General features: G+C 35.7%; 1 protein-coding gene and 1 long non-coding RNA gene across 3 annotated transcripts in view; one reads left to right on the top strand and one right to left on the bottom strand.

The window, feature by feature from the left end:
- ARL15 (ADP ribosylation factor like GTPase 15) overlaps window positions 1-19,504 on the bottom strand; it is a 220,290-nt gene that overhangs the window by 31,011 nt on the left and 169,775 nt on the right. The window lies entirely within an intron of this gene.
- On the top strand, window positions 1,846-9,553 carry LOC114072489. Of its 2 annotated transcripts, none has more exons than XR_003574188.1 (3): window positions 1,846-2,120; window positions 2,603-2,747; window positions 8,559-9,553. It is a non-coding gene; the product is annotated as an uncharacterized LOC114072489 (long non-coding RNA). The 2 variants fall into 2 exon arrangements; XR_003574190.1 differs by lacking the exon at window positions 8,559-9,553 and adding an exon at window positions 5,753-5,949.

Below are 19,504 nucleotides of genomic sequence, written 5' to 3'. Positions count from 1 at the left end.
TCCTCTTACTCAACACTGTCATACATCAGTTCCCCTAAACACGAAAATACAACTAGAATTTCCTATGTCCTATTTGAATATAAATTAACAGTATGGCTTATAAAATCAGACTCAAAAATTATTTTTGAGCAAGAGCATTATGCTAGAAGGTAGAAGGGGAGCACCACCACATAACAAACGTTCTTGAGAGGCTACACTCCTCTCATGATCTAATGCAATTAAGGAAAAATATAAGGATAATGAAACAGAGCTGGAAATCAGAATTTGTGACTTTGGTTTTCCAAATTTGATAAGGAAAAATAAAGTAAAATCTGAAAGAACAGAATGGCATTAAGGGTCTTTTTCTCTTTAAACAAGGGAACCAACATGATGTCATTAAATAGAAGTTAAAAGAGATAGAAAATCATTAACGAAGATACTAACTCATGGACACCAATTGCAGATTTCTACCCAGGCAAATAACCATAAAAATTCCAAAGGGACTAGGAGACTAAAACATCAAGAAGTATAAAAATCCCTGCTCTTCAGTGGAGGATTGCAAGCTTAGGCCTGTGGGGTACAGTTCATTTATGAGTGCTTTAGCAGAGAAGGAGGAAACGTTCCTCAGATATAACGCACTAGTAATTAAGCTGCTACATGATGAGCATGGCAGCTTTTAGATTTCTACCACATACAATTCTACCTTATATTATTAAGATTACTTTGGTTAAAAACAATAATAGTATGTGCTTTAACTTTGTACTTGGGATAGCTGCCTGTTGGACCTGACTTTCAGAGTGCAGGATATTCAGCATAGTACAAAAGGCCATAAATAGTTTAAACATCACTCAAAACTTGCAAAAGATATCCACAGCTGAGCTACAAACTGAAGTGGAGGAACTCATGCAGACAATACAACCTTGGCAGTCAGCAAGGTGTAGATCTCCCAAACTTCCTGGTTGATTTTCCTCTCACTTTGGGTATATAAAAAAGGGGAAAACAAGGCCTTTTAAAATTTACTTTATTTGCTATTGGGTTTCTTAGCAGTCAGCCTCATTTCAGTTATGGAAAGATTATTTTCACATGATGGAAAACAAGTAAACTGAATTTATGTAAAGCATTATGTAAGAATCCAGACTAAATTTTAGCTTGTTTTCACCAACAACAAGCTTGGGAATCAAAAAGATTATAAACATTAAGAATAAAAATAAAGAAAAAAAACCATGTGATTTTACTTAGGATCTCAGTAAGGAGTCAGCGCAGGCCAAGAGGCTCACTTTGCAGGAGGTATCATTGCAAGACCAAGGCACAGGATTTCTTACCACATTCCTTGACCATATGTCCCCTGGGTTCTAGTTTTTCTAGCTTTGTTTGGTATGTGGGCATAAAATCATAAGGAGAAAAAATCTGTGACTGGTAGAGATGTTCAGGGACAATGAGGGTGGCATAAGAGCAAGTATTGATATATCAATGGATCTCTGATACTACTGAAGTTTTGTATACTAATCTTATGCACCAACAATGAAACAAAAAGTCCCATTAACACAAGTAGTTGAGCAAAACTCCTGTTCTTATCATAAAGTCTTAAAATGTTGTTAACCGTCCATATATTTTCCCTCACATATCTCCATGTCTTCTAACCTGTTACCGCAATTTCCATGTGGCTTTTTCAGCACAGTTTCAAATCACAAATTTTGAGAATTACAAGCATTTTTCTAAATCACATCATAAAGAGATATCTGCATAAAATACTATTGTATTGTAAAATATACTTTTGAAATAAAAAGTTAAGTTAGGACTCATTAGAAATGACCACCTCAATTTTTCAGGAGTACCCTTCAGGGTATGTAATTAGTGAGTACTCCATATTTTAAAAGACTTGTTATTAGTTCTGTAGATCTAACTCTTGCTGTACCACTGTAAAGTGTTTTGGATGAGAAAAAATTTTGTGTGATTATCCTATTCCCAGCAAAGGCAACTAGAAATTGTATTTCCCTGTCTGTACCATGTAGATAACATTTACTTTGACAGACCTTTTAGAAGGAGAAGTAAGTTACATTCATCAAATTATTTGAAAACTCAGAGCATTTCAAAGAAACTTGTTAATAGAACTTGTGAAGAACACACCTTTTGTTTAAAAGGTATACTATAACAAAAATCTAAATATACAGTCTTCAGTTAACCAGAACAACTTTTTATATACTGGAAGGAGGAGTTGTATGTTTCAGCAATCTGCTTTCTAAAGCCTTTGTATCACCATGAAGCATATGGCTAAGAATCAATGCAGTGAGATCAGACTGAAGTTTATTGAGTTACACAGAGATCTCATTTATCTTTGTTTTTGGAAGGCAGGGTTAGGTAGTCTATATTTTCACATTAACATCTGTAGAGCATTCCAAAATCCTGGCATGGCCAATGACATGAAAGTTCCAGGTCCTATGATTTATTCTCCTCCAGCACACATAAATTAGTGTGCGTAGATGGAATCCTTTCACTTCAAGTGCAGTAGATAATGTAAAATAATTTTAGCTGACAGGTTTTTTTCTTCACTTGTTTTTTTAAAATTAATTTACTAGTCATTACAATTTTGTTCAGCATTAAACCCATATATGTATATCCACAGACATTCTCCACTCATCCATTTGGCTGATATTAGGACAAGAAATAGCTGAATAAGTCCTACAGTGCATTTGCATATTACACCCCTGCATTCAACAGGCAAAGGTACCTCTAATAATAAATGCCAAATGAGTCCATGTGTGTCAATGGTGAGCTTGATCATAAAGCACATAGGCTTTACTGAAGCTCACAGTTAAGTGCTTTCATTACTCAGTTCCTTTTATATATGGGTAGGATCTGACCTTTCCTTCAGACTGGCCAGCAGCGTTAAGTTTGTCTGCTCAAATAATTTCACTGAAGCCTTCATCTTAAACTACAGATGAAACTATTCATAAGTATACATAACTTGCAATGACTTCTGTTCAATTAGATTTTTAATGCAGTGGGTTTAAAATTCTAATTGGGAAGAAAAGAAGTATGAAAGAACACATTTGTCAAAACTGAACTTTAGCATGGTGTTCCATGCAATCCAGGGAAATAAGACACAGCATTTTACTCACCAATTTTCCCAGCAGAGTTAAACATCAAAATACCTTCCCTTGCAGTTTATACAAAGGCCAGACACAGAGACAAATGTACAAAGTATGACATTAACCATACTGGAGTTATTAATGGAATAAATGCAGCAGTCAAAGGCTCTCTGAAGATAAAAGCATCACTCTTTCCTGTCTCTGGAACTTTGCCCAAATCAGAGTCATATTTTCATATTTGTCAGGTTTTTTTTCCTCCTGTAATGAAAGGGTTTCCTTCATAACAGTAAATAAAAATTAAGTGTTCCTTCTGTGCTTCAAAGCAAAATGGTTTCAGTAATGATGCAGACAGTACAGTGTGCATCTTTGTAAGGAAAGATTTACTGCTTCAATTTCAATTTAAAATTTTGTATTGCTTCAGGGTTAAAAATACTGGGACGAAATCAATGTCTTACAAGTTAATTTGTTGCTTTTTCTAGTATCTAGCTCCATGTTTGAGAATGGTCACATTAACTAATTAATACTCAGAGAAAGAGGTTTTATAACGTAAACATACGTGCTTAAATCCAAGTCTTGACTAGTCAACAGAAAAATAATCTTCAAAGCTTCACTGCAGAATGTTAACTAGACTTGGCTTTAAAATCCTTTCTGCAGGAGAAGTAACTGAGCTAGAAAGAACAGTTATGTCAATCACTGATTTGACAGACTGACAGTTACATCAGTTATGACAATTTCTGGTCTTAGAGACAATCCACAGAGTTTCTGTACAAACTTCGGCTATTATTGTTTGAACCAAAAGTTAAGCAAGATGTCTGGTCTAATTTTAAAAATTGAAGAAGCTTCAACATAGGAGCAAGTCACTGTGGAAAAAAGAGTTACTCTGTTTTCAAGCATCACGCCGACAATTTACTCTGGCCCATGACAAATTCAAGACAGTTTACATCCTCTAAGAACTAAGCTCATTTAGATTACTTTGTGTTTGCTGAAGGCTAAGTGGGCATGGACTATGATCATGAATGAGCTGACCTGTAGCAAGTTCATGTTTCATTGCAACTGTCCTTCTTTTTTCCCCCAAGCACTTATTGGAACACGCAAAATTATTTCTGTATTTCACTCCCTCATTTTCAAGATCCCCTTTTATTAAAAATCTTTCACATGTTTACTTACAGATGACAGTATATTAATTTATGAACTGTTTATTTGAATTCATAAGGAACACAGCTTCTCTTCTCAAATAATAGCAAGGAAAGGGATTTTACTGTATCTCCAATCAGATATTCTTAACACTTGACTCTGAAAAGCAGGCTCAAGATTGCTTAGAAATGCAGACAAAACCCATTAAAAAGTAATTGGACCTATGAAGACAATGCTTTCTTTAGCTGAATTAGGAATGGCAGTTACAGCGCTCAGCATTCAAAGCAAGCCTTGCTGCCACCACTGCCCAAGGAAGTCTGCTGTCTTAAGGCAAAGCTGAAGCATCAGGAAGAAGATAGAAATACCAATGCTACAAACCTCATATCACTTTGTCAGTGCAATGTTTCATCTTACCACAATTGCACATGAAGTTAAATAATATGCTTAAGTGGTATACTTCATTTTCTAACTAGCCTCTCTGATAAAAGAAAAAGGGAAAAACACCCCGTGGCTAGCCTATAGTAGACCTTCAAATCTCTTTTGAGTTTCTCTTCCACACACTGCAACAGCGAGCTATTTTCTGTCCTCCCACTCTCACCCAGAAGCCACGTCTGCTTGTCACTTAGATACTCATGGGAGACATAAGTAGTAACAAGTTGTTGATTTCAATATTTAATTTATTGCCAAGAGTAGAAGCAATAAGCAAAATTCTGTTTGACTATGAGCAGTCAGCAAATTAAATACCACCACAAACAAACCTGTACCCTTTAAGAGTAACTTAACCACACCTCACAGCTCTTTTTCTTTATGGCAGCAAGCCCTTACACAATGAATGTCTAATGAAGCTGCAATGTCTCTACACTGTCTTGGATATCTAGATCTCTTGACATAACACAACTGAACTGTTTCCTATTTGCTACATCTGCAATTCTTTTTATTATTAGTAAATTTGCAGTATACTTGGTGACAAACTGTGACTGAGGCTATGCAAGGCAGCACCAATGCATGCTTTTCTCTAGCACAAAACATTAAATAAAAGCTGTTTTTACAGCTCCCTGAACTAAAGCTAAGATTTTAAACTTTATTTCCAAAATAAATATACGAAAAACATGAATACAAATGTCTACCAAAAGTTGGCAATCTGCAGAAATTTTCTAGAGATCAGAATGAAGTCAGATTCAGCACTGTAATGTCATACTAATATCAGTATGGTTGTAGGAAAGTAAATCTGAAGTCCAAAAATCTCTACAAGCACTTCTAATTCATGCAATAAACTTAGTAAGATAAAAATAGGGCATTGAGAAAACTGACATGCAGTATTGATGGAGCATTGCCAGTCACTGCTTTCATTTAAATGGGGATCTTTCGTTTGAGCTCCTCCATTGCTCACTGCTAGAATGAACTGCCTAGACAAGTTCCAAGCCTGCAGGTCTTCCATAGGCAAAAGTCAATATTTTAAATACCACTCCAATAACAGCACTAGCATTTTAACTTACAATTTTATCATGTCTCAGGATATTTGCTGGTTTATTTTTTTTTCCATACGCCAGTTTCTAGAGTCATGTAATGACAAGAAAAACTCATGTGTCGTATTAAATGAAAGCAGTTGTTGGAGATAAAGCCACTAAAATAGGGAGCCTACCATGTTCCTTACCAGCTTTGGGTCATGAAGGTGGGTTAAAATGCAGTTCAATACAATTCATGTTGCAAACATCTAATCACAAGCAGACAAAAGAAGTCTGCACCAGACAGTACTCCACTCTCATTCTCCTATAAAAACACAGATGGAAAAATTTTTCTTTGGCCACTGATGCTACTTGATCATTGCCAACAGCTAGAAATCCAGTAGGATTTGTAGCTCATGAATACTTCCACCAAATTTTCTGGTAGTTTCCCTTAAACTAGAACCAGTATTTTCTTTCTTTTCTTTTGACTGAGCGTCTGCCAACCAACTTACTTTTGTGCAGCAACCAGTTCTCCAAAATACAGTGACAGACTGCTCAGGCCATTGTAAAAGAAAAAAATGTTGTGTTGATAGAATTATGACAGCAACAAGCCTGTAGCTCTCTATTCCTGCTGGATTTTGATGCCAGAAGAGTTCCCCTAGGAGATAAGAACTTTTTCAAACTCCCTGGGGGAATGTTTTGCAGGAAAGGAACACTTGAAATCTGATTTGTCCACTAAACAACAGTACTAAAAGTCTGTTCGAATGCTATAACAAACATATGAAGTAAAGCACAGGCAAGTAACTTTACTTTATAAATCATATCGTTTTCATTTCCTGAATTCATAACCACAGCGATGCAATAATGGAAACTTTTGTATGTTTATAAGTTAGATGACCCACAATCGTTCCCTGCAGTAAGCACTAGTAATTTCTGACTATTAAAATAATTGTTATATTCTACTGCTATGGTTTGCTTAATGGGGGAGTTTTCTATTTCACATACCGTATTACATTGGCAACAAGATTTCTTACCTTAGCCAACAGTATTGGATGTGATTAATTTCTAACATTCTTTCTGAAAGTCAAAATAAACATCCACTCAGTTTTCTTTGTTTGCCATCTCAACATTCTAAGCAGGCTGGCCTTCTCACAAATTCGTGTTGGTTGTCTCTAATTAACTTTTTTTTCTTTTAAAATGTTTGAATTACATCCAGTTAGATTATTTCCATTTAAACTCCTTTTCATCTAACATTAATCCCAAACTGTTGTACTTCATTTAAATGACAATCCCACATTATATTTTAAATTAAACTTTCAAATAAAATGGACTGTTCAGACTTACAAAAAAAGTCATTGATGTGGCCAATAATGACGGGAAAAATGAAGATACCCTTTTCAAAACTCTATATACAAAGTACTGTATTATAGGATCAAATCTTAAAACACTACCACGTCTGATCAAGAAAGTTAATGTGTACAGTTATAGACTATTTAGAGGGATTGCTTTAGGATATTATTTTGTAATCCCTCACTACTTCTTAAATTACCCTCCACCTCAGTATCTTGTGCTGGTTAGAGGTAGAAGTTAATTTCCTCTCTCAGCTTCTGCCATAGCTGCCTCACCTATGTAATTAGTAAAACTGCTGAAAAGACACCTCGCAGATTTTCTCAAAGAGAGTTCCTCTGAAGGAAAACAAACCTGTCCTTCTGTAGAATAACACATAAAGTAGCTATGCAAGGTTGGATTCTACTCTTCACACTGCTAATATTCATTCATCTGCTTCACACCTTCAGTGCAGTAGCTGCTTTCCAGACGCTTGAGAAGGGCAGCCTGTTATCTTTCAGACAGCAGATCAAACTAGATGTGCCATTTAAGCAAAATAACCACAGAATAGCTTGCTGAAAGTAACAACCGCACTGAGGCTCAACAGATGAGACGCAATGAAGAAATTCTGTCTATACAATCTGCTTCATCCATTTCTTTTCATAATTAACTTTAATCTTTGCATCCTATGTCTCATACTTAATTTGTTTAATTGGCTGAAGTCTAGAATGGCCTCCAGCTGTCTAGACCATTGAACTAGGAATGCAACCCTGCACTAGCTCAAAGTACACTGCCCCAATTTTTGCTCCTGGAGATTTATGTGAGCAGTTATTCACACTGCTTTCTAGTTTGTCTTTGCAAGGTACTTCCTGTTCTACTTGTTTTAATTGCCTACCTGTTATCCTACCAAAGCATTACCCGACTACCAGTGTATTTACCATAAATACACATCTGTTTTGCAAACAATTATGGGTTTTCTTGGTGTGGATCTTCCATCATTCTGTTCTTTCATTTGCTTACAAGGTATATTTTATGTTCTTCCACGACATTAATTATATTACTGTGTTTGTTTGCTCCAGTACAATGAAGTATTTATCTTTCCTCTCCCACATCACATTTTTTCTTTATTATGGGAGCATGACCACATGGCATAAGAGCAGAAAGTTTCTGCATGTTTGATTTTAACTTTCCCATACACAATCTCTGCTGGAAATTTTATGTGTTACATTTATTTTGCAGAGTCAGTTCTCTGTGGCACTTTAGTTAAATAGTTATTTAACTTTTATGCCTAAGAACATGGTGATTTTAAAATATTCAGCATTACAGATTTTGATTTTCTCCACCAAAACACAACTTACCATAGCTCCTAAAAAGTTTCAGTCATTGTTCTACTTTTTGACATAGAAGATATAATTGGGCTGTGTACCTGTGGCTTGGGGTATATTAAGCCAACATTCTCATGGCTTCATTTCACAATTTACATTGTGAACCAATAGTTCCTTTGAAATGCCAGTCCCTGAACACTTAAAAAAGGTTTTGTGATAAGGATCTAAGTCAAATTAGTTGTCTCCTTCTCTCTTTACAGCAGAAAAGAGACTTGATACACTAAGAGACTTCGTCTGTCTGACTCTATCCACCCAGTAATTTCGCAGAGGAGATGTGCCTTCAATATATTAAAGCCCAAGTCTCACAAAAATCAGCAAGTGTGCAGAGGACTGTAATCACATTAACTGACCCACTCTCTAAAAGAATGGAGCCCAGACCCAAACCTGACTAGAAACTGAAGAATCCTTAGAGAGATGTAACAGCGTACACACTTTAACTACAGAAAAGTCCCAGATAATCCTCAGATCAACTGTAAGTCTCAGTTCCCTCAGAAGTCCCTCATAAGGTATTCCATACCTTATGGAATATCTCCTTCCAGAGTTTCTCATCTTCTCACTTTATTGCAGCATCTGCAGATTGCACATCTCACTTCTAGTTTCCAACTTTTTTTGTCTGCTTATATATATTGTTTAATATTTTGTAAGTTTATTTTCTTGGATTTCTACATTCATGAAGAGAGTCACCCTTTTGTATGACTCTCCTTTGGTTATTAAGCAGTAAAACCTCAATGAAGTTTTCAATAACTGTTCCTTCAGGGTTTTTTTTATTCCTTTTGATGATCTGCTAAATCTCTTTATATTCTCTTCTCCCACAACTCTCTGCAGGTTAGGACTTCTGTTCTATCTACATTTTAATACTTCTCAATTATATTTACCAGATTTAAAGCCTATCTTTACATGTCCCAGAAAGCCCATCAAATTTTCTTCCAGATTATTCTTTCTATTTGATCCTTCCCACTCTTTCATTATCTCCATATACTGTCAACATCTTTTGGACAGCCTGTAAAGGGATTACTCACTTTCATGACACTATTATTTCTACTTACTTAAAAGTACAAGCTTACCACATGTCAGTTGTGCAATCCTCCCTCCCTTTAGTTTTAGTCATCTCTTTTTTCTTTCTTGGGCCTCTGTACAGAGTTATTTCCTTTTACATCTTACATGTTCTCCTGACTAATTTTTTCAGCAACACAATCCAGACATTAACAGTAAATAAAACTAACAAGACATATCTCAAGTCTGCTCAGGAAAAGGAGCGCAACCCTAATTGAATACTGTGCCACCATATAAATTACTCCACTGAGGTGAACAGGGTGGAGACACTATTTTAAAAAGAAAGGGATTGAGAACATCCTGGCCCAAATAATGAAGTCAAAGGTGCAAATCTAGGAACAATTCTGAACAGAATCAATGAAAATGCATAAGAAAACCCACATAATTTATACTCGATCGTTAGTAGCATCCAAGCATCTGCAGGGAAATTTCCAGAAGTTTACCAACCACCTCCAGTTTGTGAGTCTTTAGGTATAATCAGTTAACAAATAAGTTGGGAAAAAAATTTAGAAAAAACCCCAAAACCTCTCCAATCAACACAGAGATAACAGGGATAACAGAGATAACAGCCACAGTATTTATCTCAGAATAAAATGAATAATCATTTAAATTAAAACATTGTCAGAAAGAAGATACATCACTGAATCTTTAAAAAAAACCCTATATTTGATAGCATTTCTTGGTATGCTCAATAATTTTATCTGTAATAGCACAGTCCTTCTCTAGTATTGTTTCTTTCAAAGGACGAAACAGAAGTCTCAATTTGCAACTATAATAGTAGCCCTAATTCATCTCTAAACATTAAGTCACTTAATATATATATAACAGATGGAAAATTTCTTGCTTGATTATATGGAAATAAAAAAGTGGTGGAACAGATTTATCTGGAGTTTACTTAAGAGGGTAAGAAGTACATAGTGTAAGATCTGTAGTCTGCAGCCCTACTTAGGCACTTAAGTAAGAATGGAGAAAGGAGAGCTGTATTTTAATGACACAGCTGGCAGTGAGATACAAACACAAGGTTTCAGGTAATCAACTGAAAAAAGAGTGAAAGAAGATGCAGAAACTAAAGCTACCATCCACAGCAGTGCTCACATACTGAAAGAGATTGTCTGCCTATAATATCAAAACAAAAGCAGTTTCAGGACATAAAGCATTGCTGGCATAAAAGTCCTTATAGGTCTGAATATTACTACTGCACTTTGAATTTCCTTCAAATTAGAGGCTGACTTCCAGTGGCTGCTTTCTAAGATTCAAAGCTTTATTTAGTTTTAATAATGTTAACACATATTTTTAAGGCATCCCCATTCCTGGGGAAAAACTTGCCAAGTTTACTAGTAAGAACATCATCTGGGCTCTCTACCATATGGAAATACAGATCAAATCTAAATGGAGAGACTTTCTTCAGACATTTTTGGAGTCAGTCCTAGATGGTAACTCACTATTCCTGATTATGATGCTGAATAGAACAGACAGAACTAAATCAGAAAGAGTAAAAAATTATACCAGCAAGCCTAGTGCTAATAGAAATCTTCAGAATTGTGCATATTCTCAGAGTACTAACTTTTTTTTTGTTTTGTTTTTTTGTTTTTTTGTTTTTTTTTTTTAATATTCAGTGGGTATTTTCCAACTTAAATACCTGGCAATTACTTTAGACCTTTGTAGGCTTTAGTTATGCTACCACATACTTGGATCCAACACAGTACCCTTCTTTCTTTCTGCTGAAGCCAATTTCTATTCAAAGCAACAGTATAAACCAGTTTCCAAATATCAGATTAAAAGAAAACAATCTGCAGTAATTATCAGTAATTATTAGTAGAAATACTTTAGAGCAGGTCAAGATAATTTATTGCTATCAGTTTTGGTTGTTTTTGCTGAAGAGATAAAAAGTAGCTAGAAAATCAGTATGATGCATTTGTCATTAATAGAAGAACATAATCATCACTCCTCAGTCTTTAGAGGGGACTGTTTTGCAAAAGCACTTTCTACAGCTCTAAAATGGACACAAAAAGGAGAGAATAACCCTTTATCTGCTAATACCGTACTTAATTGAAAAATACACATCACAGTAACTCAAGGTGGTGGGTGTAGATTTTTTTCTACAGACAAATAATGCTTATCGCCAACATGAGAAACTGGCATTTAGATCTAATTCCTAAATTCTATGACATATGTTTTTATTTTGAGTTTTCCCCCATCTCTGATTCAAAGCACTGGCAAGAGAAATTGCATCAACAGATTTTTGGCACAGCCATGACAGATCCCACATTAAAATGAAAAAAAAAAAAAAAATCCCCCAAACCTGTGTGTGATATTTTCTCTCTGAGAACAGTGAAAGTCCAGCTATCAAAACACGACCTGCCAGACTTTCAATATTACTCAACTGAATACATAAAACATCCAAAATGTTGACATGCAGACTAAGACTGCAGTCCATGTATTTGAGGTTCAGAGGGATCATCGGATCACTCCATTTTACAATCTGCTTAACACACATAAGCCATTCCAGGTGACATTTCATGTAATCAGCACAATGACTGGTAACTCAAGGACCCAATTCACTGAGGATTCAAGGAACTGGAGCTAAAGAAAACATGCAGCACTCCAGTTTCTTACAAGTACAATCCGATACTATCCAAAAGTGTTAGGCATAGGAAGGCTGGAAGAGAATACGCAGAGGAGATGGAAGCAAAGTACTGTAGTTAATGTTCGCATCTCAAGTCAGCTTACAGTACAAACACACACAAAGCCATATTTCATGTTACCATGGAAACAACCACCAGATTAGAAAATTTTGACCAGATTTACTTTTTTGTTTGAAAGGAGGAAAAAATCTCCATGACTGTCATGAACCCCCTGCTGTATTCTTTATATAAGCAGCAAGTCATGTTAGAAAACACATTTAAAGTATGAGCTGTGCATATGAGTAACCTGTACCTTTATCCCAAAATACTTAGCCTGACCCATAAAAGAGAGCTGTTTAGTTTCTCCAACAAAATGTTATTGTTTCACAAGCGCAGAAATGGGAGAGGTGAGAACGTGGAGGCCTCTTTCAGTGCACACACATGAACTGGAAAACCTTCTTTGAGCTACAAGGAAAGCAGACTAGGATAAAAGGCATATCTGAGAACAGTGTAGCCATGTAGATGTATGTATGGCTTCTTACATTAGCTGAAATGGTGCCTGGGTTCACCAGCAAGCTCCTGACTGAGCAAAGGAAGAAAAGAGAAGGTGCTCAGGCTGATGTCCTCTTCTGAGCACACAGTTGCTTCACTTCAGTATTTCTCAGGCTTGGTGGAAGCATATGGCTTTTAGCAAATCTGATTATACAATCACCCCAGGAGCCAAATACTAGGTATGCTTCCAGGGTCCCAACAATAAAAACCAGAAAGATGTGAAGAACAGTGTTTGTCCCATCACCCCAACATATAGATTTAAACCACCAAGAAAAAAACTCTAGTCATCCTGTTTAAGTTGTAGTTTTTTTAGAATATCACAAAATAAATTCTTAAGCCTTTGTAACACTCTCTAGGCAATTTTGAACACTTTTGTGATCTCATCAGGGGCTGTGACATCAACTAAGTGTGTTTTCACTTCGTCAGCCAACGTGTCAATGACCACATACTCTACAACTGTTCAGAAATTTTCTTTGTGAAAAAACACTCAAACATTTTTTGTTCTCATCAAGCAACTCAAAATTGTTGCAACATCCCATTTCCTGATGAGGATTGAAAATCGAAATGTTGATACTCGGGCAAAATCTTTAACTCAAGTTTTAAGCTCTGAATTTATCAAAGCGCTGTAATAACACTTTGGTCAGTTGTTCAGCTTGAAATTCTTCATGTCTCTCTCAGTTCTGGACATCCTTTGCTCTTCTTTCATAGTGTTTAAAAGAAGGGCAGATAAAAGAAATGGAAGTTGCAAAAGAAACACCGGTGGACTAGAGGACAGGTAATCATATTTACAAATAACACTGATAATTAGATTTTAAGAACTGACTAACACATAGTTAGATACCTGTCATTGATTTGCATATTTCAGAGCTACTTTACATCTAGTAAGAGCAAGAAACCTAAGTAAGCACACAGACAAGTAGATAAACAAATGAATACCTGCACTATGTTCAGGGGTGTAAGAAGTAGGTGATCAGCATGCCTAATGAAGTGTCTATCATGATAAAAGAAGAGAAAAAACGCTCTTGCCTTGACAAAATTAATCCTGCAAAATTATAATTAGCAATAACAAACTCTTCTGAGCAACTTTACACTTAAGGTAAAAGCACAAGACTGAAAATTTATTTTCAATACTATAAAATTAGCTTTTTTTTTAAAAAAAGGGCTATAGTATGAGCAGCACTTCTATCAGTTGTACCTGACAGTATGTAGAAAGTAATTCCAGAAACAGCTGAATGGCTCCTTCTTTCTATACCATGCTTCTTAGACCAGATTTACTCCATTTGCAATCAATCATGAGCTTAATTCCAATAATTCATTTTCTATGTTCTCTCATGAAATATTAGCCCATTGAAACAAAAACTTCAATCTGAGTGTTACTATCAAAAAGGTAAAACCGGAGACATAAAGTTTAAGGTACTGCTAATTCAAACTTAGGCTGGAACTTGACAGCTTAAGTGTGATCTTTTTGCTGTCCATCCGACAGAGAACTTGCACTTTGAGAAGAGTCCTTTGGAAACTGTGGAAACCTTTGGTAGCACAAATGTAAGGTAGGTTTGTATTGATACTATAGAGTTAACAAGAAAACAATAAAAATAAAAACGTATTTTTTATTACAAGGCAAACAGATGCAACACTGAGTACACACAAGGAATAGATCTGTTGAATAAGGTGACATTTTACATAGTCACTTTTCAAAGTAGAACTACATTTTCAGGGCTTTTGCATATGTTTTACCTAGAGACCTCTGTGATGATGTGCCAATATCAACTTCCCTTTCTCTTAAGTTGCCAGTTTTATTTGATTTCTTTCTTCAGATATGTGCCAACCAGTTTCAACTTGTTTAACAACATTTTTTTAAAATCAGCTGCCTTGATGGAATGTTGAACTGATGCATGTGTGGGTGTGTTTATAATGCATGCAAAAATACATTAAAGCAATATAAAGGGTCTGGTTTAATCCTATAAAAGTAAAAAAATTAAGCATGAAGACTAAATACTGAAGCAGACACCTCTTTACATATCGTAATACCTTACCAAAAAAACCTGCCTAACTTGCATATAAAGTGCTGGGAAGTGGAAGTGCTCTGTTCATTTAATACAGCTGTGGTTTGTATGGTTAAACTGCAAAACTAATGGAATATCACCAGCCCTGTTATTCTTAATGGAAGGAGTTAGATTTGCAAAATATTTCACCCTCAAATATCATAATATGCAATAAAATTACGCAATGTAATATTTTTGATTATTATATATATTTCATTGTGCACTAAAAAGAAGTTCTTTGCAGTCAAATTGTTTAATAAAATGCTGATGACATGAGCATAATAAGCAAAACAATAAGACTAGGATGTCAGATGTGGATATAGTATTAATGAAACCAAAGCTGCATCCTGATCTGGGGAAGAATTAAGGTTTCCTAATTAAGTCAGCTTCAGGCACAAAAGCTTGCCTGTTTCAGGCCCAAACCTCTAGGTTGTCATCAGCAGCAATCAGAAATCCCTTAGGAAATTTCAATTGCATTATTTGACCTTTATGTTACATTGTGGCTGAAAAAAACGATAGGATGAGAATTGATACATAAACCTAATGAAAGAGACAAGTTCCCAACAGTCCACACCTCCACCTAATACTGGTGATCACACTAACTGTAAATCTTCATACTTATGATATAGATTATTTTGTACCTCCCAGAGGGACTTCTAGGAGTTTAATAAATCATTAAAAAACAAATAATAGAATAACAGAAAGTTTTGGGTTGGAAGGGACCTTAATGACTATCTCATTCTAATTCCCCTGTCACAGACCACAGACACCTTCCACTAGACTGTTGCTCAAAGGTGTTGCTTCTGAAAGCCTTCACACTTCATTGGATTTATTTTTGACAAATGATAAAATGCCAGATTCTTCTTGTTTCTATCAAGAGAGCAAGCGAATAGAGTTAATGGGAAGTTTCGGGGAAAATTTGTAAGATTTTACTGTTCTAACAGTCCCATTAGGATACCTCGATGATCAGCATCACTTTGATAAAGAGCAGCTATTTGTGCAAGTCCTATCTTGTTTTTAGGTGTGAGTCCTAGTCTCCTAGCACAGTGAAAAGCTGGTTTGCTAAAGGAAGTATAAACACACTCAGGGTCTTTTTTCTTTCTCATATAAAAAGAACTGTTCAGAAGACACTTCTCTCTCTTCCAGGTCTCATTGTGCCATATCTCTCATCTGAATATTTCCATTATCTCTTAAACATGGTCAGATGCTTTTGACTTTCTCTAATGTCTCTGATTTCTACACTTTTCTCCAGAACATCTTCTGCAGCAGCTATCTCAAAGAAATAATACAAATTTACAATTTTGTTTTGTTTTGGCTTGTTTGTTTGTTCCTTTAAGCATATTGCTCTCATTTTCACAGGAACAGTTAACAAAAAAGCCATCGACAGCATCTGCCTGGTCTTGATTTTTGGCCAGTCGCCACTGACTTCACCTGCCTGAACTGTTTAATGATTTTCTGAGGAGGGGAGAGCAATAGAGTTCTGCTTTTTTTAATCAGTGGTTGATTTTTTCCCATTATGTGAGAGGAATTGATTTGATTAAATTAAACTTTTTTGGTAAGTAGAAGGTATCTTGCATCAAAGACATATAAAGAGTCCTCCAACTCAGTAATTCTGCTTGCCACTGACTGCCTCACTAAAAGTGAATTTGTGGGGAATAAATGATGTTTAAGCTTGTCTAAACCTGATTGAAGACACATGGACAAAAGAAAATGGTAGTCTGTGGAATTTTTTTTTTACTTTTCTCTTGCTGGCATTGTTTGCCTTTTGCTGTCATTCACTCAACAGCGAATCCAAAAAGCAGTAACTTGAGATTTTACTCATGCGCTACTTCAGCAGAAGTTCCTGCCCATGGAGTTCATAGAAAGGTCTCAGGGGATGTAAACCAACAAGCAGTTGGCCTAGATTGGTCCTTTGTGTCTACATATGTTCCTTCTTGTAAAATATAGAAAGTTCCCTCCAACAGTCTGTAGTGATTGCAGACGCTGACCTAGCAAGTTGAAAAGATAATGTGCTAACAAATGAAGTGTTAGTCATAAAAAGTTGTCTATTCTCATCTGTTAGAGTAGTAAGGCTCTATGGACTGTTATTTTTAAACACCTGAATACTCAAAAAGTCACAGTGTAGCTTAAAAACAAGAGGAATTCCTGCAATATTATACACCTATTCAGATTCTATGTATTCTTTGACACATTGATGCAGGGTTGATCTTTTACAGGTCTGCTTACATGCCTTTGGTAAACTTCAGCCATACTTGATGACTATGGCTGCAAAACCCCCTGCTTTGGCATGGCAGATCTTGTGCCCACCTGCAAGAACAACTAACCTATCAGGCACTGACCCACCAGCATACTCTACAAAAATGGATTTGCAGGTGCCCATTAACCCCGGAACAAACACCAGATATCCAAGTTCAGATTTGTGATCTGAGGTGAGCTAACTCTTACTTGACTTTTGCCCAATATTCAAAATTTTCATGCCAATTTGACTACTTGAATCTCAGTATCTGGAGCAGAATATTTTCAGCATGCAAGGGCACATACCCATTTTATGTAAAAGCATTCAAACAAAGAACTTTGTCACCACAGTTATAATTTAATTTAAATCAATTGCAAAGCTTCACAGAGAAAACCACTCTCTTGTAATAAACACAGCTAACACTAAAATGATCTTTGTTGTGTAAGACATAATGCCTTATTAGGTATATGTCTATTAGGTACTAGAGTATAGCACTGCCATTTCGCAAAACAATTCTCCTTTATGTTACTTCATTGCAATGTGATAAAAAAGTACTTCGCCATCCCAGTTGAAGATTTATTCCTCTGATAATTGTGTCTCTTTGTCAAGCAATGTGACCACTCAAACATGCTAAGAGTAACTGAAGCTGTGATCAACCTCTGTGCTGTTGAAATACAGTATCACGTGCAGCCTCTAAGGCATTTCACCCAATATCACTATCTAATCCTTATCCAAATCAGGACTTAGTTATGACTATTTTACCAGCATTTCTGTAAAGGATACAGTTATAATGAAAAAAAGAGAGCCCATATGTAAGAATTAAAAACACATTTGATATAACAGGGTGGAAGGTTTAATATAGATTCCACTCCTGTTAATGCCAGAGTTAAATTTATATCAGAGCTATCAAAGCTATCAATATGTGAAGATGTTCATCAAAACATTTTTTAATTGTTTAGTACGATGAAAATTAACATTGAATTGGTCAGTCTTTTTTATAATCTCAGATTTCTCAAAATCACATTTTTTGTCTGCAAGAGTGTGAAATACTTATGTCAGTCTATGCCTAATATTATGTTACATAAAAAATTGACCTATTTAAATTATAGAATGCAAAAAGGAGGAAAATAAAATTCTCAATTATTTCACACCATGCAGACCACTTTTTCAAAATTCTTAGCTTATGTTCTAAGTTAAATGACCAAAGCTAGACGTATTAACGCCTTACTTTACATTCAGTTCTGTGTAACTCAGAAATTGTCAGGCATCAGTAACCTGCCTTCTGTTAATGAACATATAACTCTTCCCACTTTCTTCCATAGACATCTTATTTTCATTCTTGAAAAATAAAAAACACTTTCAGTTCCAGGAGAAGATACTGAGCACTCAGAGGGTATTGGTCACATGTCTAAAGCAATATAGTTATTTTTAAAAACTCTAGTCACTGTTATTCAAGGATTTTTTTTTTTTTTTAATCAAAGTAGCAAATACACAACAACAGTGTGAATGCTTCAGGGTCACAGAAAAAAGAGCTGCATGATGTATTTGCTAAAAAAGGAAATATTTGGGAGACTTGGGGGGAAGAACCTCCAGAGAGAATAAGAATCAACAACAGATGGTAGATAAAGGAGGAAATAATCCATAAAACCTATCTGCATAAACAAAACAAGAAATACTTTTTCCTCCAGAAGCCCAAAGCATTTGTCCTACTAGACAAAACTTTGGTCTTTTAGCTGTGGTGAAAAATTAACAAAAGTAAACCAAATAGAACAGGCCTCACATTAGGCACTAAGTACAATCTGAATTCAGAGCCTGTCCTGCAAGCAGCATGTTTAAAAGAAAAAGCCTGCTCTGTGCAGAACAACAGTATCTTGGAAAGACATCCTCAAAGTTAGAGTCAAACAATAAAATTTTATTAGTAAGCCTTTACCCATCTCTTTACAAAAGTGACTCACAACTTGAAAAGTTGTAGAAAGTGTCAAGTGGCTAGCAATGAAATGAGCAGAAACAAGGATGGTGTGCCTGGGTACACCAGGACCTGGTCAACCAACCCTTTGCTGTGCTGCAGATTTGTGTAATAAGAAAGAAATGTTCCCTAAACTTTCATCACGGATACTACTACTAACCAAGCATTCTATGCCATTTCAAGTAAGGAAATAAAAATAAATTACTGAATATCTACTATTTGATATTTTATGAAATAGAAGTTTCAGGACAGTATTAAGTGCAGTCTGAAAGTCCTACTCCTATTTTTCATTGACAGTTTAGCTAACTATAAAGCAGTATATTTTTAATTAAAGAAATGTTTTCTGGTTTTCAAAGACAGACAATTTATTTTTGGAAAGGCTGAAAACCTAACTCATAATGATAATTTCTTTAAGTAGCGGATTAAAACAGCATCCACATAATGATAGGAGTACTTCCTTTTTAAGGAAAGTCCATAGCCTGAGGCAAAGAGGGGTGAGAAACTACAGGTCAAGAGGGGGAGCACAGGACAGGGGATGCATTGCAACTGGTGCATATACCCAGGGGGTTCTGCACTTGCCCCTGGGGAAGGTAGTGGTACATGGGAATTATTACCTTTGTCAAGGTAGAAGACCAGGACATCTGGGGTAAAGCTGTCACAAAAATGAGATAAA

The sequence above is a fragment of the Empidonax traillii genome, unplaced genomic scaffold (assembly GCF_003031625.1).
Source record: "Empidonax traillii isolate 1590-97213 ecotype Southwest subspecies unplaced genomic scaffold, ASM303162v1 scaffold29:size1973556, whole genome shotgun sequence".
Classification (NCBI taxonomy): Eukaryota; Metazoa; Chordata; class Aves; order Passeriformes; family Tyrannidae; genus Empidonax; species Empidonax traillii.
The sequence above is the reverse complement of the archived record's forward strand: the minus strand, read 5'-3'. Positions and strand labels throughout refer to the sequence as shown.